Source organism: Stegodyphus dumicola, chromosome 11 (assembly GCF_044657685.1).
Source record: "Stegodyphus dumicola isolate Sdum_Otavi_A_Nest chromosome 11, ASM4465768v1".
Taxonomy (NCBI): Eukaryota; Metazoa; Arthropoda; class Arachnida; order Araneae; family Eresidae; genus Stegodyphus; species Stegodyphus dumicola.
In genome coordinates, this window is record NC_140778.1 from 115,669,376 (window position 1) to 115,690,732 (window position 21,357).

Consider the following 21,357-nt stretch of genomic DNA (forward strand, 5'->3'; position numbering starts at 1 on the left):
CAGTTAGAAGAAACTATGGGCAGTATTTCTTGCAACCACTACACGTTATCGCTTCTCGGCCTGTTGGCTAAGATCAAGTGTAGTATCTGTTCTTATCAGATTAAAATCTGATATGACACTTATCGCTTCTCGGCCTGTTGGCTAAGATCAAGTGTAGTATCTGTTCTTATCAGATTAAAATCTGATATGACACTTACAGAGTGTCCTGATTTTAATCTAATTTTTGAACACTCGGCTTGCGGTTAGGTATTTATACCGCCCTTGCCAAAGGTTGGCCCGTTATTGCACAGCCTCCGGGAGCGGCCTTACTAAAATTAAGAAAAGAATTTGCACGTTGCTTGTTTCCCTAAGTCTCACAGCATGGCAGGAAAGAGAAAGGCAATGTTTATAATATGCTACACACAATATCATTATATCATATCACGTAGTATCACACATAAATATCATTTTCCGATAATACGTTCGTTATACGAAAAGTTAGTGCGTTTCGCAAATTTATTGCATAGATATAAAAGGGTATTGAGTTTCTTGTGTCAGGTATAGTTAATTATCCAGAAGTGTAGGAAAAATCGCAGACATTTCCGAAATTTAGTGCTATTATTCAGAGTAACTTTTAAAGTATTATTCGAAAAGAATAAAGCTAATTAAATTTATTTTTTAATTTTTAGTAAAGAACTAAACTACTTACATTATTAAATTTTAAAATATTTATAAACTGAGATACTCCTCACACGTGCAATCAGAGCTGTATTACGTGATACTTTTATTGACGTCCGTTTCTCCTTCATATGTTACTAAAACGTTAGCATTGAAAGCTCTATAAAATGTAAAATATAAATATTTCCATTGTTTTCATTAACACTGTAGCTGGAAATTTTTGTTCAAAAATCTCAATTTGTATGCTCTGTGTTTTGGGAAAAGGGGCCATTGCATCAAACATTTGCAACACCTTATTTCTAAGCCCCGCCTACTAAGAGAAACACTGCATTCCTCATAAGATGAGTTGAATTTCTACTGAATGTCGATGGTGCGTATTTCTATTATTTATCCGATTATCGTATTTCTATTTTAGTATTATTTTTAAATGTTAAATATATAAGCATAATAATTCTTTTTCCTAGTGCTTTTCGCCTATCATTATGTTTTACTATTTGAAAACTGCAATGCATCATTTCAAAGATAAGCAGTGGTCACTTTTTTTAATATACATCGTTTCTCAAGATCTGCTAGTGATTTATACACATACGTGTAGCGCAATGGTTTAAGAACACTATTTTTAAAATTCGAATTTGAAGAGGCAAGTCTAAAGTTGTTTAAGTAATGGTACGATTAAAGAAGTTCAGGTTTAGGGTAATTCTTTACGTATAAATTTGAAAGAGATACTTACAATAACATCAAGTCATTTAAATTATATAGCTAGTAACAGGTTGATTGGTTAAGAGCCTTAGCTTTTTTTATACTTTCTTATTAAAAAAAAAATTATTTAGGAAATCTGCAGGAAGTATGGAAAATAATAAAATAAAGTTAAATACAAATAAAATATGATGTTTGTAATATAAACGCTGACACTTTAAAATAAACTACATTCAACCATATTCTTTCCCGTTGGAAATTTTTTCTGTTTTGCTTTGTCTGTTCTTTACTTACGGTTTGAACTCCAATGTTAATGACAAGCATGATCAGTCCGTTATATATGTTTCTTTGTGTATTTTACACGGAAAATACGTTCAGAAGCCTATCTGAATGTTATCCACATATTTAACATTTAATTCATTCACTTATTTTTGCATCTATAAAAATATTCGTTTGCAGGAAAATAAAGTGTGAAAATAAAGTGAAAATAAAGTGATTTTTTTTTGCTACAAGAATTTTTGAATTTTTAGCCATGTCACAATCTCGTCTTAAATTTGACGAAACACACTGCAATTTGAGAAGTTCTTTGTTTCTGCCTCTCTTCACTATTAAAGGCAAGGCATTCTTGCCCTCACTTGGCAGGGCCTATTTGCTTCCCTCTGCTTCATTTTCCTAACAGAGCGACCGCACACCCGACATCTCCATGTATCCTAATCTCCTTGTTTTGAACACAATAGGCTTTGTAGAAAGTCTTGTATTTGCCCACGTCTCTCTATTACTTTTCTATTGACCGTGTACCGCGTTAACAGACAGTTAACGCTGAAAAAAACTAAACTGGCATATAAACCAGTTTAGTTTTTTTAGATTAAATTTGAAAAATATTATGCAGAACAAAGTTTGAATTTTTAACAAAACTAAATTGAAATCTTCAGTTCCAGGTACACCTTCTTTTATTTCCAAGCCTCTTCTTCTGCGTACTGTGCTCTGAGAAGCAATTGTAGCTCCTAAATTTAAAATCGTTTAAATGTCAGTCGGAATTTCAAGAAGACGAATAAAATCAAATTACTAAATTTCAAATAACTTCGAATGTAATATATTCCAAATGATCAGAAAGTAAATGGAGGATTAATACCTGCATTTTTAGTTACAATGATTGGTTCGCATGTTTTTCTAATATCCCTAACCTACTTATTATGCTGAATTTTTTGCACACACAATCCACATTTTATTACGGTCATTTGCTGTTCTTATATTTTCACTTAGTCGTGCAGTCATGTTACGAATTTTGTATTTAGTTTGATATTTTTAGTAGAATTATAATTAAAATTTTTGAGTTTCCCCATCTATAGAGCGCGGGGTAAATTTTAACAGACAGCTGCAACGTCGGAAAAGTAAAAATATAGGAGCACGTGCTTCTAACACTGAACAAATGGATAATTCTTTAATTTCAATTGAAATGCCAGAAACGTAATAGAATACTGTGTTAGCTGTAACCGTAATTCCATCCTCTTTGTTTACCGGAAATTGCGAGAAGTAAAGAAATTACTGGAAATTTTTGGCGACCGATTGAAAGCTGTAAAATACCGGAGAGAGACATCTTAGTTCAGTTGCTGAATTAGTGTTATTGCGCCTTGTTTTAGTACTGTGTGAACTGAAATATCAGATTTAGCTTTCTCTTTAGAAGCGCATTTTGTGGGGGGGGAGGGAATTTTCTATCAATTAAAAATTTTTAGTAGTTTGAAGTCTAACTACTGATTATACTGCGTGATATTGTGAACACTTGTACGAATATCTCTGATGAAAATTCCAACGTTCTGTTATATTTCTTTTGATAAGGATAATTTTTGTGAAAATTTTATCACACTTTTTTCATTCATTCTGTTACGAACCCGTACGCAAGCAACACTTTTTGGTGTCATAGGGTTATTGAATGCCAGTGACAAGACGAATGGTGAAAAAATAAGGCAGTTGATGCCAAAGTTCGCTGCGTTCAAAGAAGAAATGAAAGCTGAAGAAGTTCCGTTAAAGAAGAGATGGAACTGTTAAAGTAAAAATGAAACTGGGGAAAGAAAGATGGAAGCTGTTAAAGCAAAAATGAAAGAGCGACAAAAAAAAAAAAAAAAAAAAAAAAAAAAAAAAAAAAAGGATGGAAACTGATCATGAATCAGTTAAAGGGGAGAAAGTCGTTGAAGGAAAGATGGAATCTTGTCAAGAATCCGTTAAATCAGAGATAAGGGCTGCTAAAGAGGAAATGAAAAGTGAAATTACCTGCATAAGAGAAAACACATCTGAGGCTATGGAAGTCAGAACAGACTCAGTTGAAAGTAAAGTTGGACAAATTGAAGCAAAGGTTTCTTCTGTCAAAGAACAAATAGAAAAGCGAGTTTCATCCGTGAACAACAAATCGTTTACAGAGTTTCTTGTGTCAAAAAAAACAAACAGAAAGAAGATTTTTCTGCCGGCCAAACGCAAATCGAACAACAAATTGATGATAGGTTTTCTGCAGGCGCCAAAGAAGTTCACGTGTTGAAGAATTTCGTAGCGACGCCAGGGAGCAATACTGATGGATTACCCATGCCTGCTCGTTCCTCTCTGAATCTATCCAAGTATGATGAGAAGAGCTCCTCTCATATATATATAAGACACAATTTTCTATAGTGGCGGATGCGAATGCATGGGATTCACAAGTTAAGGCCTGTCGTCTCGCCTCTTCTCTAAGAGCAGACGCTGCGGATATTCTTCAACCTCGTTCAGAAAACCAGAGACTAGACTTTGAAGCTCTAACCGACAGAAGTGTTTAAAAGAGTACAGCAGGCTTCAATTAAAATCGTCTCACCATAATCCCCCAGAAACACTTCAGGAACATGCCACGGATGTCGAAAAGTTCTCATCTCGCCTTTTTTTTAGAATGCCCGTCAGAAACAAGAGAAATCCTGTTCTTGCAGTACTTCATGGACATCATCTGGGAACCTGAATTATAGAAAGCACTGCGAATGGCGGATGTCAAAGACTTAAAAAAAAAGCACTGGGGTGTACTCCATGAAATTGGAGGTGGAAATTCTGCTTTTCACCTCTCTGGAATGGGATTACATATCTTGCAATCCGAGCCGTGTTGCTGTGTATTTTTTATTACTCACTACATCTATACCATTAGATGTTCCTAAAAAGGTTAGCGATAAAAGAACTTATACATTATCAAGTAAAGTTTTTTCAGTGATTTTCTCCTGTTTCCGTACCTAAGATTTTTCAAAATCAATATCTGCATTAAAAATGGGTTATAATATCAAACTCCAGCTACAGCTTATTTCTAAGCACCACCCACTGCGAGACGCTGGCGCTGTGCATACAGTGTTTTGAATTCTTTATTGCAGAAAAAAAGTGAAAAAAAATTAAATAGAAATAATATAGGACGTTAATAATATAAAATTGTGACACTTTAAAGTAAGCCATATTCAATTATATTCTTCCTCCTTTGCAAGGGCCCACCAGCGGCCGAGCGGTAAAGTCGCTGAACACTGGTAGTTCGGTCCGAGGTTCGAATCCCGCGAACGGGCTGGCTGCATGGGCGTTTTCGTGGTTTTCCCCATGTGTAACGTCTATACGAGCCAGTTTCCCTTCCTCCACGAAGGCATACCTCCTCTTAGGCAGATAGCCCTCGAGGCTTTGCCATAATCACACACACACTTCCTCCTTTGCAAGTTTTCTCTTTCTTTCTCTTTAAATGCTATTTTTAACGGTACAATTCTCTATCATAAAACCATGTTCTGCCGAATCTTGCGTCCATAAGCGCGCAAACGCGTTCATGTATCGTCTCATTAATACAAGAAGATGCTAATAGCTAATAAAGTATTATGCCTGAACTGAAAACTGCGTCTCGATTCAGATGTTAAATATAAACAAAACATTAAGAAGTTCCGAAAATAATCGATTACGCGAGCTTTAATTAACACTGGGTGAAATTTCAGTTGCTCAAGTAACATCTGATGTTTAATAAATGCAGGAAACGATGGTTAGTAAATTTCAAAACGGAAAAAAATTAAAATAAGTATAAAAAGAATTTAATCTGAATTCCATTTCTATTAGCTTGGTTTGCACTGAAACTTATGAAATGATATAATTACATTGTTTCTTGACCACAACACCTAAAAATTGCAGTGGCTCTTATTATATTCATATTGATATAAATTCTAAAAAAAATTGCATTTGTTCTCAATATCTTTATATTAATTATAACAAGCTAATAGAAATAGACACTAGATATTTTTTTTTAATATATATACATTTTTCTTTCTCTTTAGGAGGGAGGCTTGTTTTATAATTATTGTTTCTGTGTGAAATTTGAATTATGAGCAGCATAATATGGAAGGAAATTTCAGTGGACTTTATATCTGTTTTTTATATATATCTGATTTGGAAAAAAGTTATCGTAGACTTATACAAATACTATTCACACATGTAATAGTTCAGATATTTTACTTCTGCATTTTAAAAAATTTTCTTCCGCACGTAATAAAAAGCGAATTGTAAATTTTATTTGCTACACGAATTTTTCAAATCTTATCGCCTTAAAATGGCGAAAACATACTGTAAACTTGATAAGTACGTTTGCTTGTTGGTCTCATTTTGATTCGAAGGTGTCTTTCTAAAGCATCTTCTTTGCAGTCATTTAGCAGAGCTTATTTGTTTACGCCGGCTTCACTCTCCTCGCAAAGCGATACCACAGACGTACTCTGTATGTATTCCAGCCTCTTTGGGCCTAATAAATCGAATACAGAATTTGTACTACGATATTTGTTTTTGCTTCATTTAGTACGAAACAACCTGTATATCTCTTGCCCAATACAGAAATGATACTTGATATTGTGTTTACATATTGTAACAATTTGTACTACGATATATGTTTTTGCTTCATTTAGTACGAAACAACCTGTATATCTCTAGTCCAATACAGAAGTGATACTTGATATTGTGTTTACATATTGTAATTTTGTGGCCTTCCCTAGGATGAGAGAAAAAACATTTGACCAGTAGTTAACAGTTAGAAGAAACTATGGGCAGTATTTCTTGCAACCACTACACGTTATCGCTTCTCGGCCTGTTGGCTAAGATCAAGTGTAGTATCTGTTCTTATCAGATTAAAATCTGATATGACACTTATCGCTTCTCGGCCTGTTGGCTAAGATCAAGTGTAGTATCTGTTCTTATCAGATTAAAATCTGATATGACACTTACAGAGTGTCCTGATTTTAATCTAATTTTTGAACACTCGGCTTGCGGTTAGGTATTTATACCGCCCTTGCCAAAGGTTGGCCCGTTATTGCACAGCCTCCGGGAGCGGCCTTACTAAAATTAAGAAAAGAATTTGCACGTTGCTTGTTTCCCTAAGTCTCACAGCATGGCAGGAAAGAGAAAGGCAATGTTTATAATATGCTACACACAATATCATTATATCATATCACGTAGTATCACACATAAATATCATTTTCCGATAATACGTTCGTTATACGAAAAGTTAGTGCGTTTCGCAAATTTATTGCATAGATATAAAAGGGTATTGAGTTTCTTGTGTCAGGTATAGTTAATTATCCAGAAGTGTAGGAAAAATCGCAGACATTTCCGAAATTTAGTGCTATTATTCAGAGTAACTTTTAAAGTATTATTCGAAAAGAATAAAGCTAATTAAATTTATTTTTTAATTTTTAGTAAAGAACTAAACTACTTACATTATTAAATTTTAAAATATTTATAAACTGAGATACTCCTCACACGTGCAATCAGAGCTGTATTACGTGATACTTTTATTGACGTCCGTTTCTCCTTCATATGTTACTAAAACGTTAGCATTGAAAGCTCTATAAAATGTAAAATATAAATATTTCCATTGTTTTCATTAACACTGTAGCTGGAAATTTTTGTTCAAAAATCTCAATTTGTATGCTCTGTGTTTTGGGAAAAGGGGCCATTGCATCAAACATTTGCAACACCTTATTTCTAAGCCCCGCCTACTAAGAGAAACACTGCATTCCTCATAAGATGAGTTGAATTTCTACTGAATGTCGATGGTGCGTATTTCTATTATTTATCCGATTATCGTATTTCTATTTTAGTATTATTTTTAAATGTTAAATATATAAGCATAATAATTCTTTTTCCTAGTGCTTTTCGCCTATCATTATGTTTTACTATTTGAAAACTGCAATGCATCATTTCAAAGATAAGCAGTGGTCACTTTTTTTAATATACATCGTTTCTCAAGATCTGCTAGTGATTTATACACATACGTGTAGCGCAATGGTTTAAGAACACTATTTTTAAAATTCGAATTTGAAGAGGCAAGTCTAAAGTTGTTTAAGTAATGGTACGATTAAAGAAGTTCAGGTTTAGGGTAATTCTTTACGTATAAATTTGAAAGAGATACTTACAATAACATCAAGTCATTTAAATTATATAGCTAGTAACAGGTTGATTGGTTAAGAGCCTTAGCTTTTTTTATACTTTCTTATTAAAAAAAAATTATTTAGGAAATCTGCAGGAAGTATGGAAAATAATAAAATAAAGTTAAATACAAATAAAATATGATGCTTGTAATATAAACGCTGACACTTTAAAATAAACTACATTCAACCATATTCTTTCCCGTTGGAAATTTTTTCTGTTTTGCTTTGTCTGTTCTTTACTTACGGTTTGAACTCCAATGTTAATGACAAGCATGATCAGTCCGTTATATATGTTTCTTTGTGTATTTTACACGGAAAATACGTTCAGAAGCCTATCTGAATGTTATCCACATATTTAACATTTAATTCATTCACTTATTTTTGCATCTATAAAAATATTCGTTTGCAGGAAAATAAAGTGTGAAAATAAAGTGATTTTTTTTTGCTACAAGAATTTTTGAATTTTTAGCCATGTCACAATCTCGTCTTAAATTTGACGAAACACACTGCAATTTGAGAAGTTCTTTGTTTCTGCCTCTCTTCACTATTAAAGGCAAGGCATTCTTGCCCTCACTTGGCAGGGCCTATTTGCTTCCCTCTGCTTCATTTTCCTAACAGAGCGACCGCACACCCGACATCTCCATGTATCCTAATCTCCTTGTTTTGAACACAATAGGCTTTGTAGAAAGTCTTGTATTTGCCCACGTCTCTCTATTACTTTTCTATTGACCGTGTACCGCGTTAACAGACAGTTAACGCTGAAAAAAACTAAACTGGCATATAAACCAGTTTAGTTTTTTTAGATTAAATTTGAAAAATATTATGCAGAACAAAGTTTGAATTTTTAACAAAACTAAATTGAAATCTTCAGTTCCAGGTACACCTTCTTTTATTTCCAAGCCTCTTCTTCTGCGTACTGTGCTCTGAGAAGCAATTGTAGCTCCTAAATTTAAAATCGTTTAAATGTCAGTCGGAATTTCAAGAAGACGAATAAAATCAAATTACTAAATTTCAAATAACTTCGAATGTAATATATTCCAAATGATCAGAAAGTAAATGGAGGATTAATACCTGCATTTTTAGTTACAATGATTGGTTCGCATGTTTTTCTAATATCCCTAACCTACTTATTATGCTGAATTTTTTGCACACACAATCCACATTTTATTACGGTCATTTGCTGTTCTTATATTTTCACTTAGTCGTGCAGTCATGTTACGAATTTTGTATTTAGTTTGATATTTTTAGTAGAATTATAATTAAAATTTTTGAGTTTCCCCATCTATAGAGCGCGGGGTAAATTTTAACAGACAGCTGCAACGTCGGAAAAGTAAAAATATAGGAGCACGTGCTTCTAACACTGAACAAATGGATAATTCTTTAATTTCAATTGAAATGCCAGAAACGTAATAGAATACTGTGTTAGCTGTAACCGTAATTCCATCCTCTTTGTTTACCGGAAATTGCGAGAAGTAAAGAAATTACTGGAAATTTTTGGCGACCGATTGAAAGCTGTAAAATACCGGAGAGAGACATCTTAGTTCAGTTGCTGAATTAGTGTTATTGCGCCTTGTTTTAGTACTGTGTGAACTGAAATATCAGATTTAGCTTTCTCTTTAGAAGCGCATTTTGTGGGGGGGGAGGGAATTTTCTATCAATTAAAAATTTTTAGTAGTTTGAAGTCTAACTACTGATTATACTGCGTGATATTGTGAACACTTGTACGAATATCTCTGATGAAAATTCCAACGTTCTGTTATATTTCTTTTGATAAGGATAATTTTTGTGAAAATTTTATCACACTTTTTTCATTCATTCTGTTACGAACCCGTACGCAAGCAACACTTTTTGGTGTCATAGGGTTATTGAATGCCAGTGACAAGACGAATGGTGAAAAAATAAGGCAGTTGATGCCAAAGTTCGCTGCGTTCAAAGAAGAAATGAAAGCTGAAGAAGTTCCGTTAAAGAAGAGATGGAACTGTTAAAGTAAAAATGAAACTGGGGAAAGAAAGATGGAAGCTGTTAAAGCAAAAATGAAAGAGCGACAAAAAAAAAAAAAAAAAAAAAAAAAAAAAAAAAAAAAAAAAAAAGGATGGAAACTGATCATGAATCAGTTAAAGGGGAGAAAGTCGTTGAAGGAAAGATGGAATCTTGTCAAGAATCCGTTAAATCAGAGATAAGGGCTGCTAAAGAGGAAATGAAAAGTGAAATTACCTGCATAAGAGAAAACACATCTGAGGCTATGGAAGTCAGAACAGACTCAGTTGAAAGTAAAGTTGGACAAATTGAAGCAAAGGTTTCTTCTGTCAAAGAACAAATAGAAAAGCGAGTTTCATCCGTGAACAACAAATCGTTTACAGAGTTTCTTGTGTCAAAAAAAACAAACAGAAAGAAGATTTTTCTGCCGTCCAAACGCAAATCGAACAACAAATTGATGATAGGTTTTCTGCAGGCGCCAAAGAAGTTCACGTGTTGAAGAATTTCGTAGCGACGCCAGGGAGCAATACTGATAGATTACCCATGCCTGCTCGTTCCTCTCTGAATCTATCCAAGTATGATGAGAAGAGCTCCTCTCATATATATATAAGACACAATTTTCTATAGTGGCGGATGCGAATGCATGGGATTCACAAGTTAAGGCCTGTCGTCTCGCCTCTTCTCTAAGAGCAGACGCTGCGGATATTCTTCAACCTCGTTCAGAAAACCAGAGACTAGACTTTGAAGCTCTAACCGACAGAAGTGTTTAAAAGAGTACAGCAGGCTTCAATTAAAATCGTCTCACCATAATCCCCCAGAAACACTTCAGGAACATGCCACGGATGTCGAAAAGTTCTCATCTCGCCTTTTTTTTAGAATGCCCGTCAGAAACAAGAGAAATCCTGTTCTTGCAGTACTTCATGGACATCATCTGGGAACCTGAATTATAGAAAGCACTGCGAATGGCGGATGTCAAAGACTTAAAAAAAAAGCACTGGGGTGTACTCCATGAAATTGGAGGTGGAAATTCTGCTTTTCACCTCTCTGGAATGGGATTACATATCTTGCAATCCGAGCCGTGTTGCTGTGTATTTTTTATTACTCACTACATCTATACCATTAGATGTTCCTAAAAAGGTTAGCGATAAAAGAACTTATACATTATCAAGTAAAGTTTTTTCAGTGATTTTCTCCTGTTTCCGTACCTAAGATTTTTCAAAATCAATATCTGCATTAAAAATGGGTTATAATATCAAACTCCAGCTACAGCTTATTTCTAAGCACCACCCACTGCGAGACGCTGGCGCTGTGCATACAGTGTTTTGAATTCTTTATTGCAGAAAAAAAGTGAAAAAAAATTAAATAGAAATAATATAGGACGTTAATAATATAAAATTGTGACACTTTAAAGTAAGCCATATTCAATTATATTCTTCCTCCTTTGCAAGGGCCCACCAGCGGCCGAGCGGTAAAGTCGCTGAACACTGGTAGTTCGGTCCGAGGTTCGAATCCCGCGAACGGGCTGGCTGCATGGGCGTTTTCGTGGTTTTCCCCATGTGTAACGTCTATACGAGCCAGTTTCCCTTCCTCCACGAAGGCATACCTCCTCTTAGGCAGATAGCCCTCGAGGCTTTGCCATAATCACACACACACTTCCTCCTTTGCAAGTTTTCTCTTTCTTTCTCTTTAAATGCTATTTTTAACGGTACAATTCTCTATCATAAAACCATGTTCTGCCGAATCTTGCGTCCATAAGCGCGCAAACGCGTTCATGTATCGTCTCATTAATACAAGAAGATGCTAATAGCTAATAAAGTATTATGCCTGAACTGAAAACTGCGTCTCGATTCAGATGTTAAATATAAACAAAACATTAAGAAGTTCCGAAAATAATCGATTACGCGAGCTTTAATTAACACTGGGTGAAATTTCAGTTGCTCAAGTAACATCTGATGTTTAATAAATGCAGGAAACGATGGTTAGTAAATTTCAAAACGGAAAAAAATTAAAATAAGTATAAAAAGAATTTAATCTGAATTCCATTTCTATTAGCTTGGTTTGCACTGAAACTTATGAAATGATATAATTACATTGTTTCTTGACCACAACACCTAAAAATTGCAGTGGCTCTTATTATATTCATATTGATATAAATTCTAAAAAAAATTGCATTTGTTCTTAATATCTTTATATTAATTATAACAAGCTAATAGAAATAGACACTAGATAATTTTTTTTAATATATATACATTTTTCTTTCTCTTTAGGAGGGAGGCTTGTTTTATAATTATTGTTTCTGTGTGAAATTTGAATTATGAGCAGCATAATATGGAAGGAAATTTCAGTGGACTTTATATCTGTTTTTTATATATATCTGATTTGGAAAAAAGTTATCGTAGACTTATACAAATACTATTCACACATGTAATAGTTCAGATATTTTACTTCTGCATTTTAAAAAATTTTCTTCCGCACGTAATAAAAAGCGAATTGTAAATTTTATTTGCTACACGAATTTTTCAAATCTTATCGCCTTAAAATGGCGAAAACATACTGTAAACTTGATAAGTACGTTTGCTTGTTGGTCTCATTTTGATTCGAAGGTGTCTTTCTAAAGCATCTTCTTTGCAGTCATTTAGCAGAGCTTATTTGTTTACGCCGGCTTCACTCTCCTCGCAAAGCGATACCACAGACGTACTCTGTATGTATTCCAGCCTCTTTGGGCCTAATAAATCGAATACAGAATTTGTACTACGATATTTGTTTTTGCTTCATTTAGTACGAAACAACCTGTATATCTCTTGCCCAATACAGAAATGATACTTGATATTGTGTTTACATATTGTAACAATTTGTACTACGATATATGTTTTTGCTTCATTTAGTACGAAACAACCTGTATATCTCTAGTCCAATACAGAAGTGATACTTGATATTGTGTTTACATATTGTAATTTTGTGGCCTTCCCTAGGATGAGAGAAAAAACATTTGACCAGTAGTTAACAGTTAGAAGAAACTATGGGCAGTATTTCTTGCAACCACTACACGTTATCGCTTCTCGGCCTGTTGGCTAAGATCAAGTGTAGTATCTGTTCTTATCAGATTAAAATCTGATATGACACTTATCGCTTCTCGGCCTGTTGGCTAAGATCAAGTGTAGTATCTGTTCTTATCAGATTAAAATCTGATATGACACTTACAGAGTGTCCTGATTTTAATCTAATTTTTGAACACTCGGCTTGCGGTTAGGTATTTATACCGCCCTTGCCAAAGGTTGGCCCGTTATTGCACAGCCTCCGGGAGCGGCCTTACTAAAATTAAGAAAAGAATTTGCACGTTGCTTGTTTCCCTAAGTCTCACAGCATGGCAGGAAAGAGAAAGGCAATGTTTATAATATGCTACACACAATATCATTATATCATATCACGTAGTATCACACATAAATATCATTTTCCGATAATACGTTCGTTATACGAAAAGTTAGTGCGTTTCGCAAATTTATTGCATAGATATAAAAGGGTATTGAGTTTCTTGTGTCAGGTATAGTTAATTATCCAGAAGTGTAGGAAAAATCGCAGACATTTCCGAAATTTAGTGCTATTATTCAGAGTAACTTTTAAAGTATTATTCGAAAAGAATAAAGCTAATTAAATTTATTTTTTAATTTTTAGTAAAGAACTAAACTACTTACATTATTAAATTTTAAAATATTTATAAACTGAGATACTCCTCACACGTGCAATCAGAGCTGTATTACGTGATACTTTTATTGACGTCCGTTTCTCCTTCATATGTTACTAAAACGTTAGCATTGAAAGCTCTATAAAATGTAAAATATAAATATTTCCATTGTTTTCATTAACACTGTAGCTGGAAATTTTTGTTCAAAAATCTCAATTTGTATGCTCTGTGTTTTGGGAAAAGGGGCCATTGCATCAAACATTTGCAACACCTTATTTCTAAGCCCCGCCTACTAAGAGAAACACTGCATTCCTCATAAGATGAGTTGAATTTCTACTGAATGTCGATGGTGCGTATTTCTATTATTTATCCGATTATCGTATTTCTATTTTAGTATTATTTTTAAATGTTAAATATATAAGCATAATAATTCTTTTTCCTAGTGCTTTTCGCCTATCATTATGTTTTACTATTTGAAAACTGCAATGCATCATTTCAAAGATAAGCAGTGGTCACTTTTTTTAATATACATCGTTTCTCAAGATCTGCTAGTGATTTATACACATACGTGTAGCGCAATGGTTTAAGAACACTATTTTTAAAATTCGAATTTGAAGAGGCAAGTCTAAAGTTGTTTAAGTAATGGTACGATTAAAGAAGTTCAGGTTTAGGGTAATTCTTTACGTATAAATTTGAAAGAGATACTTACAATAACATCAAGTCATTTAAATTATATAGCTAGTAACAGGTTGATTGGTTAAGAGCCTTAGCTTTTTTTATACTTTCTTATTAAAAAAAAAATTATTTAGGAAATCTGCAGGAAGTATGGAAAATAATAAAATAAAGTTAAATACAAATAAAATATGATGCTTGTAATATAAACGCTGACACTTTAAAATAAACTACATTCAACCATATTCTTTCCCGTTGGAAATTTTTTCTGTTTTGCTTTGTCTGTTCTTTACTTACGGTTTGAACTCCAATGTTAATGACAAGCATGATCAGTCCGTTATATATGTTTCTTTGTGTATTTTACACGGAAAATACGTTCAGAAGCCTATCTGAATGTTATCCACATATTTAACATTTAATTCATTCACTTATTTTTGCATCTATAAAAATATTCGTTTGCAGGAAAATAAAGTGTGAAAATAAAGTGAAAATAAAGTGATTTTTTTTTGCTACAAGAATTTTTGAATTTTTAGCCATGTCACAATCTCGTCTTAAATTTGACGAAACACACTGCAATTTGAGAAGTTCTTTGTTTCTGCCTCTCTTCACTATTAAAGGCAAGGCATTCTTGCCCTCACTTGGCAGGGCCTATTTGCTTCCCTCTGCTTCATTTTCCTAACAGAGCGACCGCACACCCGACATCTCCATGTATCCTAATCTCCTTGTTTTGAACACAATAGGCTTTGTAGAAAGTCTTGTATTTGCCCACGTCTCTCTATTACTTTTCTATTGACCGTGTACCGCGTTAACAGACAGTTAACGCTGAAAAAAACTAAACTGGCATATAAACCAGTTTAGTTTTTTTAGATTAAATTTGAAAAATATTATGCAGAACAAAGTTTGAATTTTTAACAAAACTAAATTGAAATCTTCAGTTCCAGGTACACCTTCTTTTATTTCCAAGCCTCTTCTTCTGCGTACTGTGCTCTGAGAAGCAATTGTAGCTCCTAAATTTAAAATCGTTTAAATGTCAGTCGGAATTTCAAGAAGACGAATAAAATCAAATTACTAAATTTCAAATAACTTCGAATGTAATATATTCCAAATGATCAGAAAGTAAATGGAGGATTAATACCTGCATTTTTAGTTACAATGATTGGTTCGCATGTTTTTCTAATATCCCTAACCTACTTATTATGCTGAATTTTTTGCACACACAATCCACATTTTATTACGGTCATTTGCTGTTCTTATATTTTCACTTAGTCGTGCAGTCATGTTACGAATTTTGTATTTAGTTTGATATTTTTAGTAGAATTATAATTAAAATTTTTGAGTTTCCCCATCTATAGAGCGCGGGGTAAATTTTAACAGACAGCTGCAACGTCGGAAAAGTAAAAATATAGGAGCACGTGCTTCTAACACTGAACAAATGGATAATTCTTTAATTTCAATTGAAATGCCAGAAACGTAATAGAATACTGTGTTAGCTGTAACCGTAATTCCATCCTCTTTGTTTACCGGAAATTGCGAGAAGTAAAGAAATTACTGGAAATTTTTGGCGACCGATTGAAAGCTGTAAAATACCGGAGCGAGACATCTTAGTTCAGTTGCTGAATTAGTGTTATTGCGCCTTGTTTTAGTACTGTGTGAACTGAAATATCAGATTTAGCTTTCTCTTTAGAAGCGCATTTTGTGGGGGGGGGGAGGGAATTTTCTATCAATTAAAAATTTTTAGTAGTTTGAAGTCTAACTACTGATTATACTGCGTGATATTGTGAACACTTGTACGAATATCTCTGATGAAAATTCCAACGTTCTGTTATATTTCTTTTGATAAGGATAATTTTTGTGAAAATTTTATCACACTTTTTTCATTCATTCTGTTACGAACCCGTACGCAAGCAACACTTTTTGGTGTCATAGGGTTATTGAATGCCAGTGACAAGACGAATGGTGAAAAAATAAGGCAGTTGATGCCAAAGTTCGCTGCGTTCAAAGAAGAAATGAAAGCTGAAGAAGTTCCGTTAAAGAAGAGATGGAACTGTTAAAGTAAAAATGAAACTGGGGAAAGAAAGATGGAAGCTGTTAAAGCAAAAATGAAAGAGCGACAAAAAAAAAAAAAAAAAAAAAAAAAAAAGGATGGAAACTGATCATGAATCAGTTAAAGGGGAGAAAGTCGTTGAAGGAAAGATGGAATCTTGTCAAGAATCCGTTAAATCAGAGATAAGGGCTGCTAAAGAGGAAATGAAAAGTGAAATTACCTGCATAAGAGAAAACACATCTGAGGCTATGGAAGTCAGAACAGACTCAGTTGAAAGTAAAGTTGGACAAATTGAAGCAAAGGTTTCTTCTGTCAAAGAACAAATAGAAAAGCGAGTTTCATCCGTGAACAACAAATCGTTTACAGAGTTTCTTGTGTCAAAAAAAACAAACAGAAAGAAGATTTTTCTGCCGTCCAAACGCAAATCGAACAACAAATTGATGATAGGTTTTCTGCAGGCGCCAAAGAAGTTCACGTGTTGAAGAATTTCGTAGCGACGCCAGGGAGCAATACTGATGGATTACCCATGCCTGCTCGTTCCTCTCTGAATCTATCCAAGTATGATGAGAAGAGCTCCTCTCATATATATATAAGACACAATTTTCTATAGTGGCGGATGCGAATGCATGGGATTCACAAGTTAAGGCCTGTCGTCTCGCCTCTTCTCTAAGAGCAGACGCTGCGGATATTCTTCAACCTCGTTCAGAAAACCAGAGACTAGACTTTGAAGCTCTAACCGACAGAAGTGTTTAAAAGAGTACAGCAGGCTTCAATTAAAATCGTCTCACCATAATCCCCCAGAAACACTTCAGGAACATGCCACGGATGTCGAAAAGTTCTCATCTCGCCTTTTTTTTAGAATGCCCGTCAGAAACAAGAGAAATCCTGTTCTTGCAGTACTTCATGGACATCATCTGGGAACCTGAATTATAGAAAGCACTGCGAATGGCGGATGTCAAAGACTTAAAAATAAAGCACTGGGGTGTACTCCATGAAATTGGAGGTGGAAATTCTGCTTTTCACCTCTCTGGAATGGGATTACATATCTTGCAATCCGAGCCGTGTTGCTGTGTATTTTTTATTACTCACTACATCTATACCATTAGATGTTCCTAAAAAGGTTAGCGATAAAAGAACTTATACATTATCAAGTAAAGTTTTTTCAGTGATTTTCTCCTGTTTCCGTACCTAAGATTTTTCAAAATCAATATCTGCATTAAAAATGGGTTATAATATCAAACTCCAGCTACAGCTTATTTCTAAGCACCACCCACTGCGAGACGCTGGCACTGTGCATACAGTGTTTTGAATTCTTTATTGCAGAAAAAAAGTGAAAAAAAATTAAATAGAAATAATATAGGACGTTAATAATATAAAATTGTGACACTTTAAAGTAAGCCATATTCAATTATATTCTTCCTCCTTTGCAAGGGCCCACCAGCGGCCGAGCGGTAAAGTCGCTGAACACTGGTAGTTCGGTCCGAGGTTCGAATCCCGCGAACGGGCTGGCTGCATGGGCGTTTTCGTGGTTTTCCCCATGTGTAACGTCTATACGAGCCAGTTTCCCTTCCTCCACGAAGGCATACCTCCTCTTAGGCAGATAGCCCTCGAGGCTTTGCCATAATCACACACACACTTCCTCCTTTGCAAGTTTTCTCTTTCTTTCTCTTTAAATGCTATTTTTAACGGTACAATTCTCTATCATAAAACCATGTTCTGCCGAATCTTGCGTCCATAAGCGCGCAAACGCGTTCATGTATCGTCTCATTAATACAAGAAGATGCTAATAGCTAATAAAGTATTATGCCTGAACTGAAAACTGCGTCTCGATTCAGATGTTAAATATAAACAAAACATTAAGAAGTTCCGAAAATAATCGATTACGCGAGCTTTAATTAACACTGGGTGAAATTTCAGTTGCTCAAGTAACATCTGATGTTTAATAAATGCAGGAAACGATGGTTAGTAAATTTCAAAACGGAAAAACATTAAAATAAGTATAAAAAGAATTTAATCTGAATTCCATTTCTATTAGCTTGGTTTGCACTGAAACTTATGAAATGATATAATTACATTGTTTCTTGACCACAACACCTAAAAATTGCAGTGGCTCTTATTATATTCATATTGATATAAATTCTAAAAAAAATTGCATTTGTTCTTAATATCTTTATATTAATTATAACAAGCTAATAGAAATAGACACTAGATAATTTTTTTTAATATATATACATTTTTCTTTCTCTTTAGGAGGGAGGCTTGTTTTATAATTATTGTTTCTGTGTGAAATTTGAATTATGAGCAGCATAATATGGAAGGAAATTTCAGTGGACTTTATATCTGTTTTTTATATATATCTGATTTGGAAAAAAGTTATCGTAGACTTATACAAATACTATTCACACATGTAATAGTTCAGATATTTTACTTCTGCATTTTAAAAAATTTTCTTCCGCACGTAATAAAAAGCGAATTGTAAATTTTATTTGCTACACGAATTTTTCAAATCTTATCGCCTTAAAATGGCGAAAACATACTGTAAACTTGATAAGTACGTTTGCTTGTTGGTCTCATTTTGATTCGAAGGTGTCTTTCTAAAGCATCTTCTTTGCAGTCATTTAGCAGAGCTTATTTGTTTACGCCGGCTTCACTCTCCTCGCAAAGCGATACCACAGACGTACTCTGTATGTATTCCAGCCTCTTTGGGCCTAATAAATCGAATACAGAATTTGTACTACGATATTTGTTTTTGCTTCATTTAGTACGAAACAACCTGTATATCTCTTGCCCAATACAGAAATGATACTTGATATTGTGTTTACATATTGTAACAATTTGTACTACGATATATGTTTTTGCTTCATTTAGTACGAAACAACCTGTATATCTCTAGTCCAATACAGAAGTGATACTTGATATTGTGTTTACATATTGTAATTTTGTGGCCTTCCCTAGGATGAGAGAAAAAACATTTGACCAGTAGTTAACAGTTAGAAGAAACTATGGGCAGTATTTCTTGCAACCACTACACGTTATCGCTTCTCGGCCTGTTGGCTAAGATCAAGTGTAGTATCTGTTCTTATCAGATTAAAATCTGATATGACACTTACAGAGTGTCCTGATTTTAATCTAATTTTTGAACACTCGGCTTGCGGTTAGGTATTTATACCGCCCTTGCCAAAGGTTGGCCCGTTATTGCACAGCCTCCGGGAGCGGCCTTACTAAAATTAAGAAAAGAATTTGCACGTTGCTTGTTTCCCTAAGTCTCACAGCATGGCAGGAAAGAGAAAGGCAATGTTTATAATATGCTACACACAATATCATTATATCATATCACGTAGTATCACACATAAATATCATTTTCCGATAATACGTTCGTTATACGAAAAGTTAGTGCGTTTCGCAAATTTATTGCATAGATATAAAAGGGTATTGAGTTTCTTGTGTCAGGTATAGTTAATTATCCAGAAGTGTAGGAAAAATCGCAGACATTTCCGAAATTTAGTGCTATTATTCAGAGTAACTTTTAAAGTATTATTCGAAAAGAATAAAGCTAATTAAATTTATTTTTTAATTTTTAGTAAAGAACTAAACTACTTACATTATTAAATTTTAAAATATTTATAAACTGAGATACTCCTCACACGTGCAATCAGAGCTGTATTACGTGATACTTTTATTGACGTCCGTTTCTCCTTCATATGTTACTAAAACGTTAGCATTGAAAGCTCTATAAAATGTAAAATATAAATATTTCCATTGTTTTCATTAACACTGTAGCTGGAAATTTTTGTTCAAAAATCTCAATTTGTATGCTCTGTGTTTTGGGAAAAGGGGCCATTGCATCAAACATTTGCAACACCTTATTTCTAAGCCCCGCCTACTAAGAGAAACACTGCATTCCTCATAAGATGAGTTGAATTTCTACTGAATGTCGATGGTGCGTATTTCTATTATTTATCCGATTATCGTATTTCTATTTTAGTATTATTTTTAAATGTTAAATATATAAGCATAATAATTCTTTTTCCTAGTGCTTTTCGCCTATCATTATGTTTTACTATTTGAAAACTGCAATGCATCATTTCAAAGATAAGCAGTGGTCACTTTTTTTAATATACATCGTTTCTCAAGATCTGCTAGTGATTTATACACATACGTGTAGCGCAATGGTTTAAGAACACTATTTTTAAAATTCGAATTTGAAGAGGCAAGTCTAAAGTTGTTTAAGTAATGGTACGATTAAAGAAGTTCAGGTTTAGGGTAATTCTTTACGTATAAATTTGAAAGAGATACTTACAATAACATCAAGTCATTTAAATTATATAGCTAGTAACAGGTTGATTGGTTAAGAGCCTTAGCTTTTTTTATACTTTCTTATTAAAAAAAAAATTATTTAGGAAATCTGCAGGAAGTATGGAAAATAATAAAATAAAGTTAAATACAAATAAAATATGATGCTTGTAATATAAACGCTGACACTTTAAAATAAACTACATTCAACCATATTCTTTCCCGTTGGAAATTTTTTCTGTTTTGCTTTGTCTGTTCTTTACTTACGGTTTGAACTCCAATGTTAATGACAAGCATGATCAGTCCGTTATATATGTTTCTTTGTGTATTTTACACGGAAAATACGTTCAGAAGCCTATCTGAATGTTATCCACATATTTAACATTTAATTCATTCACTTATTTTTGCATCTATAAAAATATTCGTTTGCAGGAAAATAAAGTGTGAAAATAAAGTGAAAATAAAGTGATTTTTTTTTGCTACAAGAATTTTTGAATTTTTAGCCATGTCACAATCTCGTCTTAAATTTGACGAAACACACTGCAATTTGAGAAGTTCTTTGTTTCTGCCTCTCTTCACTATTAAAGGCAAGGCATTCTTGCCCTCACTTGGCAGGGCCTATTTGCTTCCCTCTGCTTCATTTTCCTAACAGAGCGACCGCACACCCGACATCTCCATGTATCCTAATCTCCTTGTTTTGAACACAATAGGCTTTGTAGAAAGTCTTGTATTTGCCCACGTCTCTCTATTACTTTTCTATTGACCGTGTACCGCGTTAACAGACAGTTAACGCTGAAAAAAACTAAACTGGCATATAAACCAGTTTAGTTTTTTTAGATTAAATTTGAAAAATATTATGCAGAACAAAGTTTGAATTTTTAACAAAACTAAATTGAAAT

At 33.8% G+C, this 21,357-nt stretch overlaps 4 non-coding genes and 3 pseudogenes across 4 annotated transcripts; all 7 read left to right on the forward strand.

Moving 5' to 3' along the window:
* The first annotated feature begins 47 nt into the window (after window positions 1-47).
* Window positions 48-121, forward strand: LOC146994276 (U2 spliceosomal RNA; annotated as a pseudogene).
* Window positions 122-313, forward strand: LOC146994277 (U2 spliceosomal RNA). The gene has a single exon (XR_015044247.1). It is a non-coding gene; the product is annotated as a U2 spliceosomal RNA (small nuclear RNA).
* A 6,122-nt stretch (window positions 314-6,435) lies between these two features.
* On the forward strand, window positions 6,436-6,509 carry LOC146994278 (U2 spliceosomal RNA; annotated as a pseudogene).
* Window positions 6,510-6,701, forward strand: LOC146994279 (U2 spliceosomal RNA). The gene has a single exon (XR_015044248.1). It is a non-coding gene; the product is annotated as a U2 spliceosomal RNA (small nuclear RNA).
* A 6,117-nt stretch (window positions 6,702-12,818) lies between these two features.
* On the forward strand, window positions 12,819-12,892 carry LOC146994280 (U2 spliceosomal RNA; annotated as a pseudogene).
* On the forward strand, window positions 12,893-13,084 carry LOC146994281 (U2 spliceosomal RNA). Its single transcript, XR_015044249.1, has one exon. It is a non-coding gene; the product is annotated as a U2 spliceosomal RNA (small nuclear RNA).
* A 6,115-nt stretch (window positions 13,085-19,199) lies between these two features.
* Window positions 19,200-19,391, forward strand: LOC146994282 (U2 spliceosomal RNA). The gene has a single exon (XR_015044250.1). It is a non-coding gene; the product is annotated as a U2 spliceosomal RNA (small nuclear RNA).
* The last annotated feature ends 1,966 nt before the right edge of the window (window positions 19,392-21,357 follow it).